This window comes from Vulpes vulpes, chromosome 10 (assembly GCF_048418805.1).
Source record: "Vulpes vulpes isolate BD-2025 chromosome 10, VulVul3, whole genome shotgun sequence".
NCBI classification, from domain to species: Eukaryota; Metazoa; Chordata; class Mammalia; order Carnivora; family Canidae; genus Vulpes; species Vulpes vulpes.
The window spans coordinates 89,826,190-89,852,494 of NC_132789.1; the positions used below are offsets into that span (position 1 = coordinate 89,826,190).

The 26,305-nt window shown below is 37.1% G+C and overlaps 1 pseudogene; it reads right to left on the reverse strand.

Annotated features, from left to right (window-relative positions):
- Nucleotides 1-2,820: 2,820 nt before the first annotated feature.
- On the reverse strand, nt 2,821-6,883 carry LOC140594249 (ribosomal L1 domain-containing protein 1-like; annotated as a pseudogene).
- Between the last annotated feature and the right edge of the window lie 19,422 nt (nt 6,884-26,305).

Sequence of the window (26,305 nt, forward strand, 5' to 3'; positions counted from 1 at the left end):
TTAAACAAAAAGAAATCCATACCAGATATATCATCACAGTGCAACTGTCTAAAAACCCCAAACTGAGATCATAAGAGCATGTAAGGGAAAAGACGATACACAAAGGTCAACAATTAGACCGAGAACCTCTCAGAAGTAAAATTGGATAGCAGAAGACTGAGATGGCATCCATGAGATAAATGAGTGTCATTCTAGAATTCTGTGCCCGGATAAATGAGCGTTCTAGAATGAGGGTGATGCTGACCAAATACTTGATGAACAGACTTATAGGAAAATCATTAAGAAAAAAAAAAGAGTAAGGGATGTATTTTTTTTTAAGATTGATTGGTTTAATTGAGAAGAGAGAGAGCAGGAGAGATGGAGCACTAGGGCTGGTGGGGAGGAGCAGAGGGAGAAGGAGAAGTAGGCTCCATGGAGCAGGGAGCCAGATGCAGGGCTAGATCCTGAGATCATGACCTGAGCCAAAGGCAGACGCTTAACTGACTGAGCCACCCAGGTGCCCCTTACCCACATTATTTTATGTCTGGCATTACTTGAGAGATATTTGAATCATTGAACAAAATGATACATTGGCAGTTATTTGGGTTTAATCAAGAGCTTCAATCTGACCTGGATTAAAAACACTAACAATCATGTCCTGTTTCCCAAAGAGCAAGACCCTGTATCTTGGAGCTGACATAGTTCTGATGGGACGTTGTGTTTATCACCTTTGTTTTACTTAAACACATGGTTAATTTTCTCTGGCCACTGCAGAATGTATTTTCAGGTGCCAATTTATTAACTTTAAAATATTAAAAGCAAGTTGAAATAAATAAATTGTTTTCCTATTTGAGATTTTATAAGGTCTATTGTACCAAAAGGCACATGATGAATTTTAAATTCCATTTCATAGAACTGTGATGTTCCATTAAAGAAAGGGTGGAATACTTGTTGTAGTTGTAATTATTTAGTGATGAAATATGAAGTGGATTTATCAGCTGATAGTGGTTGGTGTAATAACTTCTACACTTTTATACTAAAACCTCCAGGGTTTATATTCAATACTTTGGAATCCATAATCAGAAAAGTCTTTACAGTTTGAGGACCCTTCTGCATGTTTGGGGACTATTTTGCCTATGTTATTTTTTCTATTGGGTCATTTTTCCCCCTAAAATTCGGTGGATTAATCTTTTCCTGGTCAAATTTCCAACTCTTTGTGTAACTCTATTTAATTTCTTAGGAACTTGGTTGTAATATATTCTCAAGTCAAATCAGGCTTCACAAGGGTTGTGGAGCCTCTTTCCCTGCATATGGAGAGAATGATGGTAATTGCGTTGTGTAGACAAAAAGGAAAGTCCATACTTAACGCTTCTTGGATCCCCCCATTCACCTGTTCAGACCAAACCAGGTGCACAACTTTGCCCTAATGACGTTGTAGTCTGTAGTGTCAAGTCTGAGTCTGCTCTGTACCATAAATGGCTACTTCCAAATCCAGACCCCTTCAGGCTGATCCTCAAATCCATGTCCTCTCTGGGGTAAGCCCCAAAGCAGCTTCCCCCAGCAGACTCTGGCTTCCCTTCCTTTCCAAATCAGTTTCTCTCTTACAACTAGCGCTGTTACTGTATTTTCCTCTTCCTCCCAGTCAGGAAGTGTCCTGTGTAATCTTGGTTTTGCTATTATTTTGAGCAAGTTGTATCTTGAATACGACGGTATTCAAGAGGTTTCCAGTATTTATCCTTATTCTTTACTACTTGTGCGACTTTGGGAGGTTACATGATCTCTGAGCCTCTGATTTTTCTTCTTTGTATCCACATAGGTTACAATGAGGATTAAATAAGAGAATGCAGGGGAAACACTTGGTATAGTGTCTGGAAGGCCCCAACAGACATGTTAATTTTTACCTGAGATATGATGAATATTACAAAAGGGAATGTTCAGGGAGCCTAGGAGATATATAGCTGGGGGGCCTCACCTGTGCTGAAGGAGACAATAAGGGTCCTCCAGAGGGAGTGACATTAAAGTTGAGATGTTCAGGGTGAATATAATTTGTGTTCTGGAGAAAGCAAAGGTTCCAAGTAGAAGAAACTACGCTGCACATTCCAGGGCCTAATGGCATATTCCTGAAGGAAGGTTGGAACTGAGATGTCTTAAATGGTGGGATGGGAGAGAAAGAGCTGAAAGGATGGTGAAAGGTGGCCTCGGAGAAGTAGGGAGGGGTCAGAGAACAGAGGGCTCTGAAGGTCATGGTTAGGATTTTATATTTTACTTTGACCACAAAAAAACAAAACAAAAACAAAAACAAAAAAACAAAAACAAAAAACTAAAGGTGAAAGAAAGGAAATGACATGATCAATGTTCTAAAGAGGCCATTCTCAGGGCACCTGGGTGACTCAGTCCATTGGGTGTGTGTCTCTTGGTTTCAGCTGAGGTCATGATCTCATGGGTTGTGAGGTGGGGAGTCCACAGGAGATTCTCTCCCTCTGCTCCTCCCCCTGCTCCTTCTTTCTCTCTCTCTTTCTCATAAATAAATACGTCTTAAAAAAAGAGAAAGACCGTTCTCCCCTGCACTTGGACAAGCTGATAAGAAAGATCTTTTTCTCCCTTCTTTAGCTCCAGGAAGAAGTTCAAAACATAAGCTCCAGTCCACATGTGGAAACCCTCACCCCAGACCCTTAATTGCAATAAAATCCAAGCCAGTCTCCTTTCCTCACTCTCTCAAGCCATTTTTGGGTCTGATTGAGAACCCTCCCTTCTCATCCAGAAAGACTCAATATGTGAGTGATAAACTTTTTCATATGCTGTTGGTGTGTGTGTGTGTGTGGCATCAAAATCAATCTGAACCAAATTCAGATGGTGAGATCAGGGTGTCCATCACACCTCTTGTGGTAACAACAACAATATGAATTATAAACATAAAAACTTTGACACATATATCACAAATGAGAATGCGATTATACTAGGGATACCTGATTTTTAAAATAAAGTACTCCGAACAATGATGTCATGAAATGTTTTTCACAATATCATTTGTCACGGCAGTATATTATACTAGTATATGGTGCAAATGATCTAATCAACTTACAATTGACATATATGTTGGTTCCAATATTTTTACTATTTATTTCTTTTTTTACTATTTTATTTTTTAAAGATTTGAGAGACAGTGTGTGCAGGTGCGCATGCACAGTGGGGAGGGAGAGAAGGAGAGGGAAAGAGTGTCCCAAGCAGACTCTGTACTGAGCAAGGAGCCCCATGGGGCTCAATCCCATGACCCAAGATCATGACCTGAGCCAAAACCAAGAGTCGGTTGCTTAACCAACTGTGCCACCCAGGTGCCCCCCCCCTTTTTTTTTACTATGTTAAATAAACTACACTGGATATTTTTATTTTATTTATTTTTGTTTTTTTAATATTTATTTATTTATTCATGCAAGACACACAGAGAGAGGCAGAGACACAGGCAGAGGGAGAAGCAGGCTCCCCGCAAGGAGCCTAATGCGGGACTCAATCCCGGATCCTGGGATCACATCCTAAGCTGAAGAGAGATGCTCAACCATTGAGCCACCCAGGCGTCCCAATTTTGTATTTTAGAAGCTTTTGTGACTTAAGGAGTTGATATCACCATCTAATTTGTGGGTACTAAAAACCAAAAGCTCTCACTCCTCTGACTTGCTGGAGAACCACCTGAAGCTTGACTTGTTTCTGGACCACGTGATGGAAAGCAGGCTTCACTGGGCCTGTGCTGTAGGACAGTGCCTCTGACACTTACTGCCAGGGACATGGACCTCAATTCAAACCCAGGGAGAGGCTGAGCACCTCAAGAGTCCTTTCCTGCTCCAGAATATATCTGATGGTCATCCAAAGTGTTCCCAGTGTACATGGGGGTAAATCCACACAAGCTGAGGGGTCTGGATTCAACCCGGTGCCTCTACCAACGGCTCCCCGTTGACTAACCTCACCGAATACACGCTAACTCAGTGACCCACAGACTTGGCCAACGACCACCGAAACCAATTATTTTGATCTCAAGGGCCCTTTCCAAAACCCACCAAGGGTTTCTCGTAAGTTCCACAGTGAGCCCACTCTAGGCCTGCGGAAAAGCACTGGGAGGGTTTGCACAAACCAGGGTAACGGAGCCTCGGTGAACAGACGGTGGAAAGCAGACGGGGTAAGGGCCACATGTTAGGGGTTCAAGTCAAAGCAACAGTATCGGGAAGGCCCGCAGTTTGCTGGGCAGTAAATGGTACTTTAGTAAGGAGATGGCCAGCCTCAGAGAAGCAGAGACAAGCACTGTATTTCCCCTGTCGTGTTAGCAAATACACAGAAGGGCAACTTAGAAAATGGATTTACTTCACAACTACTGGTTCTCTCGCCCACAAACATACGTCAGAATTACCTGCGAAGGTTCTAAAAAATATTTAAGTCTGGGCCTCAGGCCTGGAGAAGGCTGCAAGGAGTAGGGGCTTGGGATGCTGGCATTTTCAAAAAGCTCTTGGGGGAGTTCAGAGGTTGCCTTCTGCTTGAGTCTCTTGATTTTTAGGTTGACTGGGGTACTTTGTGCTTTTGGGGCCACTGTTTGGGGGTGTGGGGAGCTTTCTTCGCAGATTTATTAGCAGTAGTAAAGAACCTGGCCCCTGGCTTTTTGGTCTTCTGTCTTGGGTCTTTTTTCCCCAGTGAAGAGTTTCTTTCTTTCTCTGCCTCTTCTTTGATTCTTGGCTTCTTCTCCAGGCTGTTACCTGGAGTCTTGGGCTCTGCAGCCTTCGGGGTCTCCAAACCCAGAAAGGCCTTTCTCTTTTCCCCACGGGGTCTGTTGGGACCAGGGCTCTTTTTCTGAGACTTCTTTCCTGCAGCGTGGTTTTGCATCTCTACGTTTTCTTTCGCTGGAGCCCCTATTGGTACCATGAGTGGGATCTCATCTTCGGACTCATCTTGCACCTTCTCCTGGGTTTTTCCTCTACCGGCCTCTTTCTTCTCACAAGCTTGCACCTTCTCCTTCTGGGGGGCAGGGTCCTTTGCAGCAGCATCACTAGTTTTGTGGTCTGTATCCTCTTCCTTCGGAGCCAATGCGGCCTTTCTAGCCTGTTTCATAAGCCTTTTTCTTCTTTTTTTGTTTTTCACAATGCTCTTTTTGTTTTTGTTTTTTCTTTGCTTCCTTTTTCTTCTGACTAGGAGTGCACATTCCCTTGGCTTCATCCTGACAGCTGACAAATGAGGAAAAGATGGGCAGGGAAGCTGACCTCGCCGTCTCCACATACAAGAGTTTCACGCTCTCCCACTTCTCTGGCAACTTTTGTGAAAGCCTCTTCGAAACAGCCATGAGGTTATGAATGACAAGTTCCACCTCCATCCCAGTGTGGCCAACGCGGATAGCACTGCAAGATTTTTTTTTTTTTTAGAGATGTTTAACACGGTGCCACCTATGCACTCATTAATCTCCCTGGATAAATTCTTGGCCAGAAGGTTCACAGGTACTGGAACTTTCTCTCTGTGGTAGAAATGTCTCCCGAGGTGCAACGGTAAGAGCTACCCGATTGTCGCATCAGTAAGGAAGAAATCAGAACTTCCCAAGAGGCAGAGCTTGGCTTCATAGGCTTTATACTCCTTTTTTTAGAGTTCAGAGGGGGGTAATCTGAGAAAGGGTTTTAATTCCATGCTTGTTCAAAAGCTTCTTGTAAAACCATCCTCTCTTTTCAGGATGGTTAAATTAGGTTCATCCTGGGTAAGTAAACAAATATCTGTTAAATCTGATTGAACACCATGAGGCAAGGCCTGTCTGACCCTCAGTTCTTTACTTGGAATCTTCCATAATATCACCATTAAAAATAAATTTTCATTCTCATTCAAAAGCAAGCCATTCGCATTCTTCCTGGACCTGGGGTGTGCAAACAGAGCTTCCACCGCTTTTCTCATCTGCCCTTGGTCCAGCTGCTCCTCCGTCTCTGGAGCAGAGGCTGAGGCTGCAGTTGAGGAGGATGGTGAGGGGGGAGCTGAACCCTCCATGTGGCTCTCACCTCGTGCAAGCGTGCGGTACCCAGGGCTCTACAGTGGATATTTTTATACCCAACCCTTTGTTCATTTTCTTAGTCATTTCTTTAAATTAAATTCTTCTAGTTTTAAGTATTAATAAATCATAAGCACATTCAGCTCATTAGAGTATACATTTATGGAGCACCTGCCATGTGTGGTTATTGGGGATCCTAATACAAAAGACATTAAAATTGCTTTCAGAGAAGTACTATTACAATAAGAATGTTTGTAAGTTACAAACTCTATTTTTTTTTTTTTAATAAAGACAGCTAAAGCCAATAAATGTAGCCTCTTCACTTGTACAAGATTTTACAAAGTATGAAGCTTGCCACAGGGTGGCACTAATACATTTCTATTGAATTGTGCTATGTTAATGAGTTTCTTCCCTGCTAATCTATTTTTTTGGTGAATTGTAACTGGAAAAATATTTTGGTTTAGTTTGACATTTAAAAAATTGGTTTACATCAAAAAACACAAAACAGGATTTTTATTTAAGAACTCAAATATTATATATACTTTTAAACTACAGAGATTGACAGGTGATTTCCCTTTTAAAAGACCAAAAATCAAATTATTGAACATGGTGTATGCACACACATATGCACAGATGTTTATATACATACATATAAATGCTTATAAGTACTATAAACATATATCATATTTGGGTTCTTAAAAATCCTGTCTTGTGTTTTTCAATGTAAACTAGTTTTCTAAATACATGTATGTGTCTTATTGTGTGTGTGATAAGAGAGTGAAATACACTTTTCAGAGCTGGGTTTATTTTCTGATCTTGTGTCTAACAGAAATTTTAGTCTTTATATTTTAAATTAAGCATCCTCAGCAGTCCATTTCTTTTTGTTTGTTTTTGCTTTTTTTTAAAAAAAATTATTTATTTATTCATGAGAGACACAGAGAGAGAGAGGCAGAGACTCAGGCAGAGGGAGAAGCAGGCTCCACGCAGGGAGCCCAACGTGGGACTCGATCCAGGGTCTCCAGGATCACACCTGGGCCGAAGGCAGGCACCAAACCGCTGAGCCACCCAGGGATCCCTTTTTTTTTTGTTTTTAAAGAGATTTTATCCATTTATTTATGAGAGACACACAGAGAGAGGCAGAGACACAGGCAGAGGGAGAAGCAGGCTCCCTGTGGGAAGCCCAATGCAGGACTTGTTGCCAGGACTCTGGGATCAAGACCTGAGCCAAAAGCAGACACTCAACCATCGAGCCACGCAGGCATCCCCAGCGGTCCATTTTTTCTGTCTCCTGCACCAGAAAAATCTTAGGGCAGGGGACTTGTATAAAGTACACTCTGCCATTTACTCTTGCATCCTCCCATCCCAACCATTCTGAATGCACCTAGGGGGTGTTACCTCCCCACCTTCATAATTAGTGCTCTTAGTGAGCTTCTGTGAATGACAGTTACACCTACATAATTAATTATTATGCCTTTCTGGTGAAATGACTTCTTTATCATTATGAAATAGACTTTTTTATTCCTGGTGGTAGTCTTTGCTCTGAAATTTACCATCTGATGCTAAGGTAGCCAGGCTAACTTTCTTTTGAGTCTTCCTTTTTTATATAATCTGACAATCTCTGCCTTTAATTGGGGCATTTAGATCATTTACTTTAGTATGACTGTTAGTATAGTTAAGTTTAAATCTGTCATCTTGCTATTTGTTTCTATTTGTCTCATCGTAATCTATGTTTCCCTTTTACTCCTTTTCTGCCTTTTTGAGTTTAAGGTTTTTCTTTTATAATGAGCATTACATCTCAAATGTTGGCTTATTAGCTTTTATCTTGGTGGCTTTGGCACTTTTATACGTGTTTAACTTAGCAGTCCACTCTCACATGAGATTATACTACTTCATATATAGTATAAGAAATTTACGACCAGGGGCACCTGGGTGGCTCAGTGGTTCAGCATCTGCCTTTGGCTCAGGTCATGATCCCAGGGTCCTGGAATTGAGTCCCACATCAGGCTCCCCATGGAGAGCCTGCTTCTCCTTCTGCCTATATCTCTGCTTCTCTCTGTGTCTCTCATAAATAAATAAATAAAATCTTTAAAAAAAATTACAATCATACTTCAATTTCTCCTCTTATCTTTTGTGCTTTTTTTTACATTTTACTTCTATATATGTTATAAACTCAACAACACATTGTTATTATTAAATTTTATGTTAGTATTTATATTTTGTTGGCACTATAATAATAAATTATTTTTTAAAGTACTTTAAATGCTAAGAAAAAATCTTGTATATTTACTCATGTAGTTAACATTTCTGGTGCTCTTTAGTCTTTTGTGTACATCAGTGTTTCTGCTGGTATAATTTTCCTTCTGCCCAAGGGATTAGAGTATTGTAATACAGGTCTGCTGGTGGTGAATTCTTTCACTTTTGTATGTCTGGAAAAATATTTATTTCACCACTATTTGTTTTATATTAATTTTAATTCAGTTTGCTCACATATAGTATAACACCCAGTGCTCATCACATCACTTCCCCACTTAATGTTACCATTGTTTTTGAAAGGTATTTTCCCTGGGTATAGAATTCTATGTTGCCAGGTTATTTTTCTCTTAGTACTATAAAGTTGTTGCTCTACTGCCTTCTCAGTATTGCTTCTGATGAGAATTCTGCTGTCTTCCTTATCTTTATATGTTTACAGACCATGTTTTCTTATCTGCTTTTCTTTTTTAAAAAAGATTTTATTTATTTATTTGAGAGAGAAAGCATGAGCACAAGTGGGGTGGGGGGTGGAGGAGCAGAGGAAGATGGGGAAGCTGACTCCCTGCTGAGCAGGGATCCCAATGAAGGGCTCCATTCCAGGACCCTAAGATCATGACCCAAACCAAAGGCTGAGATACTTAACTGCCTTTGCCACCCAGGTGGCCTTCTTGTCTGCTTTTAAGATTTTCTCTTTACTATTGGTTTTGGTTGTATTACAATGTGCCTTTTCTTCATGTTCCTTATGCTTGGTGTTTGTGATCTTCCTGCAGCTGTAAATTTATAGTCCTGTCACATTTGAAAATATTTTATCCTTTATTTCTTCAAATACTTTCCATGACCCTCTCCCTTCACTGGGACTCCAATTATACATATATTATGTCACTTAGTTTTTCATAAGCTCACTGATGCTGTCTTCATTTTTAAAATTCTTTTTCTATTAAATTTTTGGATAGTTTCTATTGCTAGGTGTTAGTGTTAACTAATCCTTTCTTCTGCAGTGTTTACCCTGCCAGTATCACAAGCATTATTTTATTCATCTAGGCTTGTAGTTTTCTTTAGAAGTGCAAATTCAGATCATTTTTTATGTTTGGATTTGAGATATTTTTTTATGTCTTTCAACACATGGAATATAGTAATAACAATGGTTTCAGTGTCTTTGTTTACTGATTTTAACGTCTGTGTCTGATGTAGGTCTTTCTTAATTGATAGATTTTTCTCTCAATGTGGGTCACTCTCTAGATTTTTTCATGCGTAGTAATTTTGGATTGGATGTAAGACATTGTAAATTTGCCTTGATGGTTGCTAGGTATTTTCATATTCCTGTAAATGTTTTTATTATCTTGGAATGTGATAAGTTACTTTGAAATTGTATGATTCTTTTCAGTCTTGCTTTTAAGATTTGTTAAGCAGGACCAGAGCAGCATCTAGTCTAGGATGAATTATTGCCCAAAGTTACAGAATGAGTTCAATATTCACACAAGCTGGATTCACACAGCCAAACAACTAAAACTCAAAGTATTTTATTATCCTATGTTGATTACAGCTCTTAACTCTATAAAGAGCTTCAGATCTAGATTTTTAAAGAGGGAGTTTTAATAATAGATTTATTGATAACTTTTAGTCCATTAACATCAAATACAATGGAAATATTTTATAAATTTTCTTTCCTATTCTGTAAATAACATATTGACAACTTCATGTCACATTTTAAGTCCAATAACCTACATTTTGAAGCACTTTGCAATTTTCATGGTGCTTTCACATATTTTTTTTTTATCTCAGTCAATTTTCACAGCCACACCGGTTAATGCATGAGCCCCATTTTGCTTAAAGTTCATCATTTGGCCTATATTCCCATTCTTCTTAGACCAGTATTTTTTCTGTTATTCCAAGATAGCCTTTCTGCATCATTGGCCTATTTTATTAAAAAAAAAAAAACAAAAACAAAATGGCACCCATGTAAAGTCACTAAGTTTTTTTCCCACTTTTATGACAATAGTTCCAAAAAATAAAGTTTGATTTTATATTTGGGTGGTTATTGTCAAAGAGAACGTGGCCCTGCTTGTCCACACCTTGATTTCAAACTTCTAACCTCCAGAACTGAAATAATACATTTCTGTTGCTTTAAGACACCCACGTTTTAATACTTTGTTGTTAGGAAAATTATATGGTCCCTAAAATAGAAATAGAATCTTTCTAGTTAAGAACTAAATATACTAAATATAATGGAACCTTGAAATACCAAGACCCCATTCCATCTAGGGCTTTGTTGTGAGAAGATTCTTGGTCCCAACTCTAAGAAGCTCCTACACCATGAGCCAACTTACCAATATGAAGTTTACAATTCATAGCCCTTTGCCTCTAGCATAAATTAGGAATCTACAGATGACATTCTAGACACCTCTCCATCTAGAGAGTGGTCTTTCCAGTCTTGTCTCTCATTCTTTCTCTAATCCTTGTGCAGAGCCAGGCAGGTGCTACACCCTCTTCTTCCTCTCTTCTTTCTCCTCTTCCTTGACTGTCATATGGGACCAGATTAATAAGAAGGCATAAGTACATGAGGGTTATAGCAGCAATGGAAAATGAGTCCTCAGCAACTTGCTCTTATACCTCGGTATTTTATCTCTCTGAATGAACACTTGCTTTTGCAGTGGTTACCCTTACTTGGGAGCAGATGATTTATTGAAGTAGATTTGTTTTTATTTATAATTTTATTCTTATAATTTCTCAAATTCATCATCCTCTACTTAAGACTTGTAAATTTTTGATGGTGATGTGCTCAGTCTCCCACTGATTTAGACTCAGGTAAGCTTTAATCTCTTCCATGTTCTCCCTTATCTCATTAATCACCAGTAAAGTGAGTTTTCACTCCATAATATCCTTCATTTTCTTCACTTTATATTCATCCAAATTTCCCAGTTTTCTTGTCTAGATTCTGAGGACTATTATAGAATCTTATCTGGATTCTGAAGGTAATATAGATTCTGAAGTCTTGTAGTTGGTTTCCTTTCCTCTTGTTTCCAGTGTAACAGCTTTACAACTCTAAAACAGATAGTTGGCATGCCAGAAATCTGACCTCCTAGATTTTATCATCTTGCTCTTATCTGTTCAATCAGATTGTAAACTCTTCAAGGGCGTGGATCTTTGCATTTGTACAAATTTATCAGCTGCATCACTTAGCCCAGAATAGCAATTAAAAAGCATAAACTCAGGACACCTGGGTGGCTCAGTGGTTGAGCATCTGCCTTTGGCTCAGGTTGTGATCCCGGGGTCCTGGGATTGAGTCCCACACAGGGCTCCCCACAGGGAGTCTGCTTCTCCCTCTGCCTATGTCTCTGCCTCTCTCTGTGTGTTTCTCATGAATAAATGAATAAAATCTTTTTTAAAAAATGCATAAACTCTCAAGACATTGCCTGGAATCTTGGTTCTACCACTTACCAGCTCTGTGAGATGGGATAAGTCACTCAGCACCCATCTGTAGAATAAGGAAAATGGTAGTATCTACTCTCCTTGGGTTATTATGGAAGGGGAGTGAATAAAGCACTTAGAACAGTACCGAAAAATATAGTAATTTTCAACAAAATGTTCATTATCTTATTGTTTTACACTTCAGTATTCATCAAATATTTGGAGACTAATGAAAGATAAATTGTGTTAACACAAGAATAGAAGCATGCTTTGATTTTACCTGAACATGTGTTGTACCTCTCCATCACGGTGTTTTAGTCCTGAGTCTTGTTGAGTTCCTTGAGTATAAAATAAGGATAGTAATACCTACTCATAAGGTTGTTGTAAAAAATTACTATAACTAGGTTGCCATTGGTAAGGGCTGAATCCATATGTAATGAACACATATGTAAATGCTATTCAGGAGACACAGTAGTAATGGTAGTATTAATGATAATGAGAGGCAGTAGCAGTCATGGTAGTGGTAGTGATGATAGTAATAATGGTAGTAACAGAGGCAGAAGTAGCATTTCATTTGTTTTTTTGTATGCCTGGAACATATCAGCAATTGAAAACAGCTTTATAAAGATTTTCTAAAGCTTGAAAATCTTTATGTGAGGGAAACACATAAAGATTTTCTAGACAATCTGAGAGAGGGATAGCTGAAGTCTTAGGAATGGATGAGGTGGCTTGGAGTAGGAGAACTGCCCGGCAGGTCCAGGGAATCTCAGGAAGGAAAGGAAAGGAGAAAGTAGAGGATGGTGGAGAGAGTGTAGTTCAAATTCTTACCCATCCACTCCAGAGATGGTGGGAGGAAGAAAATAACTTCTAAGATGGGAAGCTGTGATTAGAGAGTGCCAAATAATAAGTGAAAGTGATCGAGGAAGATAGTGATCTGCCTCAGCCCCCATTACCTAACTTGTCAACATTTTCCTTCTCTTTCCATCTTATCAGAATTCCTCTCCTTCCTTTTTTTTTTTTTTTTTTTAAGATTTTATTTATCTATTTGAGAGAAGGAGAGAAAGAGAGAGGGGGAGAAAGCACAGGAGTGTGCTTTCTCACACTCCCTTACGGAAAGGGAGTGAATAAAGCACTTAGTGTGGAGGAAGTGTGGAGGAAGAGGGGCATAGGGAGAGGGAGAAGCAGACTCCTCGCTGAGTGGGGAGTCCGACATGGGGCTCCATCCCAGGACCCTGGGATCATGACCTGAACCGAAGGCAGATGCTTAACTGACTGAGCCACCCAGGAACCCTACCTTCCCTTCTTTAACAGCTAAAAAAATTAATTTCGTTAGATATATGTATATATCTAACATACATATGTTTTGATACTATGAATTAGTGCTATGGTCTCTTAAAACCAGTTGGCAGGGGCAGCCTGGGTGGCTCAGCAGTTTGGCGCTGCCTTCAGCCCAGGGTGCAGTCCTGGAGACCCAGGATCGAGTCCCGTGTTGGGCTCCCTGCATGGAGCCTGCTTCTCCCTCTGCCTGTCTCTGCCTCTCTCTCTCTCTCTCTCTCTCTCTCTGTGTGTGTGTGTGTGTCTCTCATGAATAAATAAATAAAATCTTAAAAAAAAACACACAGTTTGCAGTACATCATGAAGAGAACATGGACATGCTGGAGAAAAATAAGTAGGCTTTTCAATTTAAGGAGCAAAGTACAGAGTGCAAGTTATACTGTGAAGCTGCATTTGACAGGAAAGAGTGGAATGTACCTTTACTCAACATATTTAGAATCCTTTGCTGAGCTCTCATACGTATCAGTACTTTAGAGAAAGAAATTTTTGAAATTGGTGAATCCACAAGTTATGTCCTAACTTTTATATATATTTTATATATGTTTGTTACTTTCCTTGAAAATTATATTATTCTAAGCATTTTTTTTAAATGTGGAGGTTTTGTCCAAAAGCAGATCTTAATTTTTGCTTCAGCAATTCAGATAATATTGACTAACATCTAGTCAATTTGGATTTTTTTCAATGATTTAGTCATTTTGTCCCAAAGGAAACATAATTTTCTTGGCTTCCTATTTTTGCTGTAAGCAACCCACAAATGCTGTGCCTCAAACACCATCCTTAGCAATTATAAATTAAAAATCATCCCTATACAGCTATACAGTAACACTATATTTATTTATTATTTTGATGTTTCTTTTTTCTGTCTCTGTGTACTGTTTTTAAATATGTAATTTAAACAGTATTCAATAGAGTGTAAAATATAGCAACTATTGTACTTTAAATAATATGTAGAACAATGGAAATTGATCTACAGCTACTTTGCTAAGAAGAGTCCCAAGGATACTATCTTAGGCATCTTCTAATTGTTATTGCCATTAAGCATCGCACATAGCCTTTTTAAAATTTATATTTTTTATTTATGATGCTTAAAAAATCAGTGGTTGTAATGCAGTATTAAATAGCTTCAATTAGTATATTTATTCTTTTTCCACTTCAGTCTTTAAAAAATCATAATAAACTCCCAGGAACCTTTACCCTGCAAATGACCTGATATGACATATTTGAACTTACAGTGAACTTTCACATGAACTTTCAGTTATCCTCTGAGAAATATAACAGATGGAAAATAGGCAGATTTTTCAAATATTTTCAGATGCAGTGCTTTGACATGTTTGACAGAGACAACGAGGCTGACTATCTCTTTCCAGTGTTTACTTTGTTGACCTTATTGTACTGGAGGCCGTTTTGTTACATTATCTGCCTGAATTAAGGGATTCAGCTATATTTTTCTTGGACCAGCATCTTGATTCTAAACCAGCATTTGTATATGTGCTTAAAGACGTAGCTAATTGGGTCATAAAATATAACAAATGTTAAGAGAACTTTATTGAGCTTATTGAAATAATATTGCTTCAAATCATTTAGATTCGAGGGGTTTTTAAAGACCCTTTTCCAATTTTAGACTATGAATCAGCTATAACATCCTTCACTTTGAATGGTTTGCAGCTAGAGATTCAGTTCAAAATGCACATGGTTTTTGAACGATCACTTGGGGAAAGAGGAGGGAAATTAAATGGAGCACCAACTATTGTTTCCCACTGCTATGTAGGAGATAGGCTCCTGAGAGGCATTTAATCTTTGCAACTGTCTTCCCCAAGTGGTCATTTTACTCATTCGAACAAGAGAAAAGGGAGACAGAGAGGTTGAGTAACTTGCCTGAGAAGACACAGCTAACCTGTGGAGTTAAATCTGGATCTCCCAGACTTTCAGTTCCTTTCTCTTGCAACAAGTTCCTGCTCCCAGGAACAAGATGTTTTATTTGGTCAAATAATGCTAAAGATAAAAGTGTAGAAAAAAAAAATAAAGATAAAAGTGTGATGATGCTGTAATATTTCTAGAATCTTTGTTTTGAGAATTTAAAGCATTTATCTGTTTGTATTCTTGCATAATATTGTTATATAATTTAGATATAGAACTTGCAGAATGCTCTCAGTAATTTGAAGATAGTAACTGAGATTTTTGCTTCTCTTGAAAATTTCCTTTGTTTGCAAAAACCTATACACCTATTACATTTACCAAACAATGCATGTACATTATTTATTCACTGATATTTTTGACTGCAAGGGGGATCAGTGCTCCTAACCCCTGTGTTCTTCAAGGATCAAATATATTATAAAATCTTTTTACTTGTGTTATTTTGTTACCTGTTTAGAGGTCAGGGGGAAAGCTCATAAAACTCTCTCCATATGATAGAGTATTTAGTTAGGAATAAAGTTATGATTTCCTATAGAAAGTAAGCAGAAAACATGGTAGGGAGAGAGGCCACAAAGTATCTTTGGTTTCTTGATATTGATTAAAATTACTTGGTATATGTATATTCCCAAACTTATAAAATCACAATTCCTGTCCAAAACCAGGTACATATGGTGGCGCCATGGTTATGAAGCATCATAGAGGACTGTGGAGTAGCTGTTGAAGTATCAATACAAAGAACATATATCTGTATATTAAAAATAATGTTCTTATTTTAGATATTATATGTCCATGACAGAAAACATAAAATTTAGGCATACATGGTTTTTCATGTTATTGCTTTAAAACAGACTCTGAAAGCTATGAAGAAGTCATGCTTCCTCTAGAAATAAAATGTCAATTTAAAAAGGCAAACTGTTAACATAGTTATATGCATACTAGTTAGGATTATTTTATTGCAAGTGACAGAAATGTAATTCAAAGTAGCATAAAAAAGGGTGGCAGTCATATGCAAACATAAATACCCATATTTAGATTATATTACATACTGTTGTTACATCTTTTTAAAAATATAACATTAGAAGCATTTCCTCATGATTAAATAATTTTACCTTTCACTGGTTTTTTGCTGTTTACTTCTCTATATTATTTCAAAAGTGTTCCATAGCATTCCGTTATCTGCATATTATCAAAGTTTATTTAACCATTCCATTCTTATCTGACATTTAGATTCTTCCCAGTAGCATGTTTCCTAAGTCTCCACCCACTTAGAAGAAAAAGCTTAATTGGAAGCTTAGAAGTAAACTTTAAAGCCCTTAACATATTTCTCTAAATTCAGAGATATAATCTTATACCCCCCCACACAATTTGTTATTAAAGCTTTTACTTTATCTCTGTGAAGTACAGTATTTCATTTAAAAAAAGATAACTTTATTTACCTATACACTTAGAATAGATAATAGTTTCTAATCAATAGTTAATGTGATCCAACTGGTCAGAATGGCTAAAATGAATAACTCAGGAAACAACAGATGTTGGTGAGGTTGCAGAACCCTCTTATTTTATTTATTTATTCATGATAGACAGAGAGAGAGAGAGAGAGAGAGAGGCAGAGACACAGGCAGAGGGAGAAGCAGACTCCATGCCAGGAACCTCACATGGGACTTGATTCTGGGACTCCAGGATTGTGCCCTGGGCCAAAGGCAGGCACTAAACCACTGAGCCACTCAGGGATCCCCATTAAAGAAAAAACTTTAAAAAATAATTATGTGATCCATTCTAGGGCATATCATTGTTGACATGGGTTAATATCATTGTTTATATTGGTCACCTTGTGTTGGCAGGTAAGTGCTTATTACTGATGACTTTGGAGCAACTGCTGTCTGCACAATGTGGGGTCCGAAGCAACTGAAAAGGGAAGAAGAAAAGTTGAATGTATATTGAAAAGGTTTGAACATGAAACAAAAAGATGGATTTTCCAGTCTAAATGTAAAGCATGTTAATGATCAAATTATTTCACAAGGATCATTATTATAATGACTTGACATTTTCCCCTAAAGTCCCCAATGTAAAGTGGAGACTTTACATTGTGTACATTGTGTAGTAAGTGGAGGGTGCTATTGACGATACAAAAGAGCCCAGTCCCAACAGTTCTTCAGTTTAGTATGCTTAGATAAACAAGCAAGTATTATAAAAGTTTTATGGATACTAGCTTCTACTTGAAAAGCTACACATTTTTTTTCCTCTTCACTTAGAGATGATGTTTGGAAAGGTAACAAGTGATAGAATCAAAGCAATAGACCCTTTGACAGATCATATGGTACATCTAACTGTTTTTGTCTCTGGATATCACTTAGTTTGTCCCAGAAAGTTCTCTTTTCTTTAAACATATCCAGATAAAGAAATGTCATATTTTTGTAGCCAAATTTAATTATCTAACAACTTTTATGATATTTTTGATACTAGGACCAAATCACATCTTACAGTAGTGATGCTTCCTACCATGTCATGTGGTTAAAGATTCAAGCCCTTATAAATAAAAATAAGTAAGTGTTGTTGATAGGTATGAAAAGAAAATCTAATGCTAATATCTTCTTTCAGAGGGAGGGATTCATAAAATTATTTCATTTTTTATCAACAATGATGATCAAAAATATTTAAAAATACAAAAAAATAGAAACCAGAAGATGAGAGAAAATAGCCTGTGATCGATCACATCACTTAGGAGAGAGTCAAAGTGTCTATAAATTAAAGATGTAAGATAATTTCAACTTGCATTTTTAAGACTACCTACATTATTAATTAATTAGTTAGTTCTCTCTTTCAACCTTTAAGTCCCTTTCAACATGGCAGTGACTGCTGGGCCCTGGCTATGTAGTTATGAGTAGGTCAGACAAGGTAATTCAAGGTATCCTCATGGAGTTTGGTATATGGATAGACATTAAGGTGATAGCCCACAAGTAGAATGGAAAAATACTTTGAAGAAATATTAAAGGGTGTTATTAAAAAAAGAATAATGCAGGAGTATAATTTAAATTTAGCAGCTAACGAAGGCTTTACAAAGTGATGTTTGAACAAAGAAGCCTGAAAGATGGGTGCCTTCTTCGGCACCTAAATAAAATAAAAGCAGTGAAAACATAGTTCTGTGTCACGTATCTAGCACATATTACTCAGTAAGTATTGTTGAAGGAATGAATGACTCTTCCAAAAATCAGAAAGTAAAGCGAAGATTAAAACAGAAAGCATAAAGCAAGATTTCATAAGCTAAGTCAAAATCATTGGTTGTACAAATAAACGTAAATGCTATAAACTGCTCAATTAAGAGGTAAAGTCTCTTAGAATAGATTAAAATTAAAGTCCAACTATGTATTATGATGTGCATTGAAACCAAACAATGCAAAAAAAAAAAAAAAAAGAAAAGAAAAAAGAAAGAAACCAAACAATGCAAGAAAGCCAGAAGAGTAAGTGAAGAACAAGACGGAAAAGGAGAAAGAGAATGAAAAGGGAAAAAATAGAGAATGATGAACGGAAGATAGAATTCAGGTGGCATAAAATGTGTCATTCACAATGAAGATAATGTGGTCAAGCACTTTCAGGAAACAGTGTTAAGACATTTAAGTCAAAACTATTAGATACCTAAAGAGAAAGAGAGAAATATAATTCCTGTGGAGGATTTTCACATCTTTATATTTATTGAGTTAAGTAATAATGATTGTTTATTACTATTATTTATTATTAGATAGATGATTAAAAAGAACAGAGAATATTGGGATAATATGAAAGTTGAATTAATAGCTACAGATAGAACATTCTTGCCCACAAAACAAATATGCATCTTGTTACCAACCATCCTCAAAGCTACCTTAATCTGTTTCAGAAAGTAGAAATTTTATAGACCACGTTCTTTGATCGTATGAAATACACTGAATTAATAACAAACTTTCAGAGGCAACAGAACCCCCAAACTCTAGTATCTAAGAAATGTAAAAAGTACTTGCACGTGTAATTATTGTATCAAAGAGGAAATCTTCAATTTTAGACTGTTTAGAAAATAAGGACAGTGAGGCTATAACACACCAAATGTTGTGGTTTGAAGCTAAAGCTATATTCGAGAGTGACTTGGTAGCCTTAAAATGCCCGATTGCACTGGCCCCTTTAACTGTGGTTGTTGTTGACATCCAAAACAGGTGACCTCGATGGAGAACAAAAGCTAAGGCAGTGTTGGAATTCAGCCACTGTAGATTCATGAATATTTTTTTCTTCTCCTTGTCCTTTAATGATTCTGATTTAAGGAGAAAACAAAAATCTCATTTGGTCCTTGAATACTTGCTGACCTCTCTTTTTTTATCATGGACACAGCCAGCTAGCAGCAGGCTCAGACCATTCCACAGAAAACAGTATTTGGCTGGAATCTGGTAATGATAACTTGTTTTTACTATATTTATTTACTTATTTTTGATTACTGAAGTACAGCTGATGTACAATGTTATATTATTTACAGATATACGGCATAGTGATTCAGCAATTCTAGACATTACTCAGTGTTCACTACCATAAGTGTAGTCACCATACAACATTTTCACAATATTATTGACTATATTTCATATGCTGTGCTTCTCATCTCCATAACTTATTTATTTTATAACTGGAAATTTGTACCTCTTAATCCCATTCACTTTTAAAAAAATCATATCCTTTGCTGCAGAACTCATTTTATGTGTGAACACACTGGTGTGCAAGATTACGATGAGGTTCACCTTCAGATTTTAGGATCTGAAGAAACATATGGAACACAAGCTAAAACAAATGTAAATGGAGTAAGTAAAATACAAGATTACCATTCCAAAGTAAAAGAATCGGCTGGAATATTCTTAATCACTTATGTATGAAAGTATTTAGTATAAAGACCAACCTAGCTAAGTTTTAATGGGTTATAAATTTTGGGTTACTACTATTTGATAGGGTGTATTTTTTTTTTAAATAAATAGTTCTATAACAAGCTGCTTATTCAGTTTGAATTTCCTAAATGCCTATGGCAAAACTCTCCCCAATTCCGTTCTTTTCCTTTCTTGTTCCACCTTTGATATTTAAGATATGTTCAGGCTCTTGAGTGTCACACATACGGTTCTCTTAAAAAGTTTTTAGAGAACTATAGATACTTAAATTTTTAACTTCTAACTACTTCTTAATACATGTTGTTTTTTAGCAGTAAGAAATAATATTTCTTCCATTCTTGTTGGAAGATTTCTAGATATTCCCTAGGAAAGGAATCAGAGACTCAGCATTGTTTTTGCTAACATTAAAAAAAAAAAAAAATCAACACAGCGGCACCTGGGTTGCTCAGTCTATTAAGCATCTGACTCTAGATCTCAGCTCAGGTTATAATCTCAGGGTCATGAGTTCAAGCCCCATGTTGGGTTCCACATTGGGCATGGAGCCTATGCAAATTAATTAATTAATTAAAAATAAATAAATCAATGTATAAAGTATGTCAAAATCTATTACTACTACCCATTACAAATCAATTTCATTAATCTAATTTAATTCAAGGCATTTTGAGATTATGTTGTAAAATGTGAATGGCCACATTCAATAAAATGAAGTATGATCAATGTCTCATTAGATTCTGGATAATTAATTTGACCTAATCCAGGTACTTTCTTTCCCTATCCATATATTTATTCCCAGCAACATTATTATAGATGTGTCTTATCTAAATTTTCTATTTACAAGTTTAACCGTTTGAATAATTTTTTAGGACATTTTAACTCCTATAGTCACACCCACAAAGGTTTGACCATATTGTTATTCTGGATTATTTGTAGATATTTTGGTGTGTAATGATTGCTTTCACTTAATAAACGTTAATAAAAGATGGGAAAGTATGGGAAACAATTATGACAATGTAGCAACTGCACTAAGTGAGAGGGTAGTGTGTGCCAGGCACTGCTCCCAGTACTCGTGTTTTCATTTAGCCCTCACCACAACCCTTTTAGATAGATCTGTTAGTATTTCTATTTTGTAAGTGAGGAAACTGAGACACAGAGAGGTTGAGTAATTTGAGGGCAAACAGCCAATGAGGGGCAGGGCCAGATTTTGAACTCCCTGTAGTCTAGTTCAAGCTTCTGCACTTTTAACCTCTAGGAGCAAGACTTTTGTTTCAGTGTAGAGTCATTGAAAAAGCTCTAAAACCTGAATTATTAGGGCTTGGATAACATAAAAAGATAATTTATTAAATTTTTAAATGAGAAAAACAATATTGTTACTTGTAATCCCAGATGTGTTAAAATAAAATGGCTCCGTTTTCTGTGTCTTTACTGACACCCTCATCTAGGCATTTTCTCTTTTATACAAAATAGAAAGCTCAACAAGATATTGGCCAAATATTTTACTTTGACAAACTTTTTAGAGAATTCTTGGTTTCACAATTTTTGGGGTGTGTTATTCATTTCATTTTATAACCACCCCCCGCACCCCGGCCCAAGTGCCAAGAACTCCTGTGTTTTATTTTGTGGACTAGTGTGTGGTGAGGATTTAAACTTAGGGGCTTTTTAGAATTATATGAGAAATTTTAGATGCTCGATAAAATCCAGAAACAGGAAGCAGGTGTCAAAGTGTAGATATTTCACTCTACAGAGAAATATGTGCTCTCTTAGTGGCTAGGTGGTTTAATTGCCATATTTAATTCACTGAATTAGACTTAATGAATGTAGAACTTAAGAGGAAAGGTTATTGTGAATGCTAACTTTTAAAAACATTAATTAATTTTTATTAATTTTTTTAAAATTTGAGTACAGTTGGGCAACTGGGTGGCTCAGTGGTTGAGCATCTGCCTTTGGCTCAGGTCATGATCCCAGAGTCCTGGTATCGAGTCCCACATCAGGCTCCCCATATGGAGCCTCCTTCTCCCTCTGCCTGTGTCTTTGCCTCTCTCTGTGTGTCTCTCATGAATAAATAAAATCTTTTAAAAAATAGAGTATAGTTGACACACAACGTTGCATTAGTTTCAGGAGTCCAACATAGTGATTCAGCTCCTCTATACATGATGCTCTGCTCGCCACAAGTGTAGCTACCATCTGATAGCCAACTTTTAATCTGTTGTTTGGAAAGTGCTTTGTATTAAAAGATGCTTGAAAATAGTACCTGTGTCTGTTTTTCATGATGTTTCCATGAAGCTCAACTTAGTCACGTAATTAAATTGTCAGATTCATTAAGTTGGCTTTAGGCTGAGAAATTGACAGTAAACAAAGGGGAAAAGTAGAAGTTTACTTTAATTATTGGTCATTAAAATAATTATGTCTTTCATTTGTCCTTGAAATGTTTCACATCTGATGCCATATTGTTTCATCATAGTAGCTCAGTGAAGTAGTTAAGAACCTGATAGCATCTGCATTTTACTAAAAAGGAAAATTAAGTTGTGGGGAAATGAACTGACTTAATGAAGGATGAGCAGGTCTTTAGAATCACAGACAGAACTAAACCTTAAACTTCCACTCCTTTCTAGTGACCTCCTAAATGGCCACACCTTTCAAAGAAAGTGATTGCTAAATCCTTAAAATTCTCAACCAAGATATGTTTATTTACAGTTATGTACTTTAATTCTGTTTCAAGCTAGGATAACTGAATTATTCTGTAATCTGTCCAATGGGGCACCTGGTGGCTCAGTGGGTTAGGCATCTGTCTTTGGCTCAGGTCATGACCTCAGGATCCTGGGATTGAGCCCCACATCGGGCTCCCTGCTCAGTGGGGAGTCTGCTTCTCCCTCTGCATCTCCCTCTCCTTCTCCCTGCTTGTGCTCTCTGTCAAATAAATAAATAAAAATCTTAAAAAAAAACTGTCTGGTGGCTATAGATCATATATTCTGTAGTTTTTCTTTAAGAGAAATTGAGCTATAGCAATGATACACATATCATTTAAAATCATCTGCCATATGAAGAAAGTAATAGGCATCAATTAAATAAAAGAGAGAAAAAATGGAAAAAAACAAAGGGATTTGAAAAATACGATTCTAGTGATTCTTTCAAGCTGTCATTACCGTATGTATATACCATATATTCCCAAGATAAAATTTATTATTATTAACTTGTGAAGGACTAAGAGCGTTATCATTTAATAAGGTGTTTATTTTTGTGAACATGCACAGCATAATTGGGAAAACCTATAATAATAAACTCTTTATAGTGATCATGCAAGTAAGAGATAATTATATGGTCCAGAAAAATATCTTCTTTCATGTATGCAAATACAGGCTTGTGTCATATTTTGAGGTATGCATTTGTTTATTTCTACTTTTTGTTCTAAGGTCTTCGAGAAGCAGTCCTTTGACTTTCAGTACGTCATAAACAGAAGAAGGCAGTGGAAATTTTTTTTTTAGGAGAAATTGCACAAGCAGGGACTGGAATGAGTAAATATGAATATTTTTACAGTTATAGCTCTAAGAATCCCTTATTTTCTTATCATTATCATCAATTATAATATTCATTAGTTGGCCCTTCTGCACTTGGCAGTGTGTGCCAAGGGCCGTGCTGTATTCATGGCCCTTTTGCCTTTCAGGATTTGAATACCTTTACTCATTTGTTGTATATATGCTCTCTGTCATGACATTTATTTCAAGTTTATCAAAAATTTTAAAACATCTTGATATTAAGTATAACCATATGTGTTTGCCCATTATGTGTTTGCCAAATGATGGGTTTAAGGAATAGTCCCTAACAAAGCAAACTGGTGATGTTTATTTTGGGTTTGCTCTGCCCATGCCACCACCCCCATCCTGTGTACTCTTTCCCTCACATCAGGATCCCATTTCCCAAGACCTGTATTTTCTTTCTCAGTGCCCTCTGAACAGGTCTCAGGTGTCCTGTGCCATGCCACCTCCAGGCACACAGAGTTTCTTTCTTACATTGGTTTTGTGTTCGCCTCACGAATGAAATGGGCCTGCGTGCTCCCAGGACCAGGTCTCTTAAGGTTTCAGTTCTGCTAATCCAATGAACTCATTCATTCATTGGGACATAACATATGAAAGGCTTTGAAATCCTACATTTCACATATGGAGAAATTGGGGCTTTGAGAGGTGAAGTGGGTAAAATGAGAAAGTAAGAACCCTCCTTTGGCTCCCAAGAAGAGAAGTAAAATTTTCTAGAAATGTTAGTGTCATGGGGAAAAGTTCTGTTCTTTTTCCACTTCTTACTCTTTCCCTACCAACATTTAAAAGTGGAAGGAGAATTGAATTTTGACTATGCAAAACTTACACCTTAAAATTAAAACAAAGCCAGAATCAATAAGTGGGAATACGTTAAACTAAAAAGCTTCTGCACAAAAAAAAAAAAATAAAAAAATAAAAAGCTTCTGCACAGCAAAGAAATGATCAATAAAACGAGAAGGTGACCTATGGAATGGGAGAAGATATTTGCAAGCCATATATCTGATAAGGGGATAATATTCCAAGTATATAAGGAACTTTTTGTAACTCAATAGCAAAAAAAACCCAGACAATCCAATTTAAAAATCAGCAGAGGACTTGAACATTTTTCCAAAGATGGCATATGAATGCCCAATAAATATATGAAAAAGCGTTCAACATCACTAACATCAGGGGAATGCAAATCAAAACCACAATAAGGGGTGCCTTTGTGGCTTAACGGTTGAGCATCTGCCTTTGGCTCAGGTCGTGATCCCGGGGTCCTGGGATCGAGTCCCACATCAGGCTCCCTGCAGGGAGCCTGCTTCTCCTTCTGTCTATGTCTCTGCCTCTCTCTGTGTGTTTCTCATGAATAAATAAATAAAATCTTTAAAAAAATCACAATGGGTATTATCAAAATGACAGGCAATAACAAATGATGCAGAGGAAAGAGAGCCCTTGTGCACTGTTGGTGAGAATATAAATTGGTGCAGCCACTCTGAACAACAGTATGGAAGCTCCTCAAAGAATTAAAACTAGAACCACCCTGTGATCCAGTAATCCTGCTTCTAGGGATATATTACACAGTAAAATCCCTATCTCAGATAGATATAGACGCCCCCATATTCACTGCAGCATTATTTACAATAGTCATAACATGGAAACAACCTAAGTGTCCATTGACAGAAAAACGGATAAAGAAAATGTGGTATATAGACACAATAGAGTATTATTCGGCCATAAAAAAGAATGAAAAAACAACAACAAAAAAAGAAGTTCTGCCATTTGTGACACCATGAATGGACCTATGCTGAGTGAAATAATCCATATTGAGAAAGACAAATACTTACATGTGAAATCTAAAAACATCAAACTCCTAGAAACGGGAATAGAATGATGACTGTGAGGGGCTGAGGTGTAGGGCAAATGGGGAGATACTGGTCAAAGGACACAAACTTTCAGTTATGGCATAAGTAAGTTCCAGAAATCTAATGTACAACATGGTGACAATAGCTGACAATACTGTATCGTATACCCCAAAGTTGCTATGAAAGGAGAGCTTTAATTTTCTCACCATAACAACAAAATGGTAATTACGTGAGGAGAGAGATGTGCTAACTAACCTTGTTGGGGTAAACACTTCACAATATATACAAACATCAAATCATCACATTATTCACCTTAATCTTACACAATGTTATATGTCAGTTCTGTTTCACCAAAGCTGGATATAAATTGGAATGAGAAACACGTTATGGAAATAGCAGAGGCATATTCACTGTAAAGCTAATGAAGATTAACCTCTAGGGTCCCTCACTTATCTGGACCCTCCAAGTGCTACCATTGTGCTCACAGAGCCAGATATTCTTGTAAATTTGGTAAGAGTGAGATATTTTATCTGCAAGACTGTTATCTCTTTAGTACCTTCACCACCACCACCTTAACTACCCTTTTGCCAAACTTTTCCACGTATACTTATGTGCCTCCCAGGCTGTTCTGTGTGTGTGATTGTTAGCCTTGGCGGAGACTGTGCTGCCATGGGAATCTCTCTACCTCAGCCACACCAACTCACCGAATTTCCTGATATTGAAGGTAGAACCAGAAGTTTGGCTGCTGTGTGAATGATCTTTAGTCCCTGGCACCAGAAGTACATGGGTAGTGGAGGAGAAACAGGTTTGAAAGATACGCAGTCAGAGGTCAATCCATATGTGGAAAATTCTTTCAATCATTAGGTGTGTAAAAATTTATTAAACTTAAAATTCATGCTCGCTTCGGCAGCACATAAACTTAAAATTCACTAGGCACATAAGCAGATGTTTCAATTCTCCTTATCACCTTGTCAAAACTAGAAGTTCTCCCCTTCAGATATGTTGTCTGCAATAAAGCATTTTAACTATAAAAGTATCCCAAAGTAAAATTATTTTTCATATTTTTCTATGTGAGATCAATAGACATTTTTTATCAGGAGATAAATTGTAACAAATTTTCAGATCACATCAAAAGTAATAATTCATTGAGAGAGA